The sequence below is a fragment of the Mandrillus leucophaeus genome, unplaced genomic scaffold, assembly GCF_000951045.1.
Source record: "Mandrillus leucophaeus isolate KB7577 unplaced genomic scaffold, Mleu.le_1.0 Scaffold522, whole genome shotgun sequence".
Taxonomy (NCBI): Eukaryota; Metazoa; Chordata; class Mammalia; order Primates; family Cercopithecidae; genus Mandrillus; species Mandrillus leucophaeus.
This window is the reverse complement of record NW_012105609.1, coordinates 692,659-696,430: the sequence shown is the minus strand read 5'-3', so window position 1 is coordinate 696,430 and position 3,772 is coordinate 692,659. Positions and strand designations below refer to the sequence as shown.

Here is a 3,772-nt window from a genome sequence, read left to right as displayed (position 1 = left end):
CAACACAAGACTCCAAGACTCCGTTTCAAAAAAACATCTTTTGTTCCTTCAATTAGTAGGAACTTTGTTGCTGGATGTCTTTACAAAAAAAATTAGCTGGGCCTGGTGATACGCACCCTACACTCCTAGCTACCCAGGAGCTTGAGACCACAGGATCGCTTAAGGCCAGGAGTTCAAGGTTATAGTGAGCTATAATCACACCACAGCACTCTAGCCTGGGGAACAGAGTGAGACTCTGTCTCTAACTTAATTAATTTAAAATAATCATCATAATTTAACGAACTAGACCAACAGCAATCCCAATTATCTCACCTTAAGTCAGGACAGCATTACATCTTGCTTGGACCAATGCAATGGCCTTCTAACCAGTTTCCCTGCTTCCCCTCTTGCTCCATTACCCACCATTTTTCACGCAGTGGCCACGGATTTCTAAAATGTAAATTCATTATCAGCAAGAAGACTTCCCTTCTGAAACCACCATGCTGAAAACTCTTTAAAGTCCAAACTCTTTCACACGGCCTACCACGTGCTTCAGGGCCCTATCAGCAGATCTGCATCCAGTCTGATATACTCTCCTCTAATCACATTGAACTGCTTTCAGTAGCCAGAACATTCTAGGTCTTTCCTTTCCTGCCTCTGGGCCTTTGTACATGACCATTCCCTCTTCTAGGAGTATACAAGCAATTAAATTTCTCTGAACTTACTCTATGTTTACACTAGTACATAAGTCTAAAGATGTGTATGTAAGAAGGTTATCTACTACTAGGGTATTTTTCTCTAATGGCAAAAGATTGAAAACAGGCTGGGCATAGTGGCTCATACCTGTAATCCCAGCACTTCAGGAGGCCTGGGCAGTTGGGAGCCCGAAGCAGGTGGATCACCTGAGGTCAGGAGTTCAAAGCCAGCCTGGCCAACATGGCAAAAACCTGTCTCTACTAAAAATACAAAAATTAGCTGGACATGGTGGCATGTGCCACCATGCCCAGTTACTCGGGAGGCTGAGACAGAACTGCTTAAACCTGGGAGGCGAGGGTTGCAGTGAGCCGAGATCATACCACTGCACGCCAGCCTAGGTGACAGAGCAAGACTTCATCTGCAAAAAAAAAAAATTGAAAACAATTCAAACGTCTAGAACAACGAGTATAGTAAGCTACTATTTGTGTTTTTTTATTTCTTATTTTTATTATTTATTTATTTTTGAGATAGAGTTTCACTCTTGTTGCACAGGCTGGAGTGTAATGGCACAATCTCAGCTCACTGCAACCTCCACCTCCCAGGTTCAAGCGATTCTCCGGCCTCAGCCTCCTGAGTAGCTGAGATTACAGGCGAATGCCACCATATTCAAACGTCTAGAACAACGAGTATAGTAAGCTACTATTTGTGTTTTTTTATTTCTTATTTTTATTATTTATTTATTTTTGAGATAGAGTTTCACTCTTGTTGCACAGGCTGGAGTGTAATGGCACAATCTCAGCTCACTGCAACCTCCACCTCCCAGGTTCAAGCGATTCTCCGGCCTCAGCCTCCTGAGTAGCTGAGATTACAGGCGAATGCCACCATGCCCAGCTACTTTTTGTATTTTTAGTAGAGACAGGGTTTCACAATGTTGGGGTCAGGCTGGTCTTGAACTCCTGACTTCAGGTGATCCACTCACCTCGGCCTCCCAAAGTGCTGGGATTATAGGCGTGAGCCACCACACACGGCCTTTTATTTTTATTTATTTTTGAGATGAAGTCTTGCTCTTGTCCCCCAGGCTGGAGTGCAATTGCGCGATTTCGGCTCACTGCAACCTCCGCTTCCCAGGTTCAAGTGATTCTCCTGCCTCGGCCTCCTGAGTAGCGGGGATACAGACGCCTGCCACCATGCCCCGCTAATTTGTGTATTTTCAGTAGAGATGGGGTTTCACCATGTTGGCCAGGCTGGTCTCGAACTCCTGACCTCAGGTGATTCACCCACCTCAGCCTCCCAAAGTACTGGGACTATAGGTGTGAGACACCATGCCCAGCCTATTTGTGCTTTTTCAAAAAGATACATAAACTTGGCCAGGCACATTGGCTCATGCTTGTAATCCAGGCAATCTGGGAAGCCAAGGCGGGTGAAACACATGAGGCCAAGAGTTCGAGACCAGCCTGGCCAACATGGTGAAATGATGTCTCTACTAAAACTACAAAAATAAGCTGGGCATGGCCGCACATGTCTGTAATCCCAGCTACCTGGGAGGCTGAGGCACAAGAATCACTTCAATTCAGGAGTTGGAGGTTGCAGTAAGCCAAGATCACGCCTCTCAGTCCAGCCTGGGCAACAGAGTGAAAACTCTGTCTCAGGAAAAAACAAAACAAAACAAAACAAAAAAACAAGATACATAAACTCATATGTTTGACTATACGCAGAATTTTCTCTGGATGGATACATGAAAAATTGGTATTTATTGCCTCTGAGGAAGAAAACTGAGAGTTCAGAGGTGGGACTGAAGATTACTTTTCATTATTAACATCTTGTACTGTTTGAAGTATTTTCCCCTCATGTTCTTACATTAAATGTGGTGGTTATAGAAAATTTGCATAGCACAATTATATTTTGTTTAAAAAGTTGTATTGGCCGGGCGCGGTGGCTCACGCCTGTAATCCCAGCACTTTGGGAGGCCGAGACAGGCGGATCACGAGGTCAGGAGATCGAGACCATCCTGGCTAACACGGTGAAACCCCGTCTCTACTAAAATACAAAAAAAAAAATTAGCCGGGTGTGGTGGTGGGCGCCTGTAGTCCCAACTACTCGGGAGGCCAAGGCAGGAGAATGGCATGAACCCGGGAGGCAGAGCTTGCAGTGAGCCGAGATTGCGCCACTGCACTCCAGCCCGGGTGACAAAGCAAGACTCCGTCTCAAAACAAAACAAAACAAAACAAAAAAGTTGTATTATACGTACATGCCTGCTAATAAAAGCACAAAGTCAACAAACCAGATTATTAACAGTTTTCAGCTCTGGGGAAACAAAGTTAAAGCATTCTTTAGGTTCTAATGAAATTCTACAATCATTAGACTCTTCTAAAGAATGAAACTAAACATTACTTTAGTAATATTTTTAAAAAGTTTAAGACTAACTTTAAGGGAGGAACACTGTAAGAACTGCCTCTGCAACCTCAATCCCCTCTAACAGTTGGGCAGATGCAGCAGCTTCCTCCTGCCTTACTCTCCTCCTGGCTGCACTTCTGTAACTGTTCCAGTGGGCCTCTCGATTCCACTCAAGAAGTCTAGACATTACTGCCAAGTAAACTAGGCAAAAACACCTTTTATCATTTCATTATCTTTTTTTTTGAGACGGAGCCTCACTCTGTCGTCCAGGCTGAAGTGAGGTGGTGCAAAATCGGCTCACTGCAAGCTCTGCCTCACAGGTTCACACCATTCTCTTGCCTCAGCCTCCCGAGTAGCTGGGACTACAGGCGCCCGCCATCACACCTGCCTAATTTTTGTCTTTTCAGTAGAGACGGGGTTTCACCATGTTAGCCAGGATGGTCTCGATCTCCTAACCTTGTAATCTGCCCACCTCAGCCTCCCAAAGTGCTGGGATTACAGGTGTGAGACACTACACCCGGCCCATTTCATTATCTTTATTAGAAAGTTTCAGTGCTACTTCCTACTGTACTGCATTCCCTTTTCCTTTAGAAATTATGCATACAGGCGGCTGGGCGCGGTGGCTCAAGCCTGTAATCCCAGCACTTTGGGAGGCCGAGACGGGTGGATCACGAGGTCAGGAGATCGAGACCATCCTGGCTAA

At 45.2% G+C, this 3,772-nt stretch overlaps 1 protein-coding gene across 2 annotated transcripts in view; it reads right to left on the bottom strand.

Moving 5' to 3' along the window:
* CTCF (CCCTC-binding factor (zinc finger protein)) overlaps positions 1-3,772 on the bottom strand; it is an 83,090-nt gene that overhangs the window by 71,856 nt on the left and 7,462 nt on the right. The gene's annotated exons all lie outside the window — the stretch shown is intronic.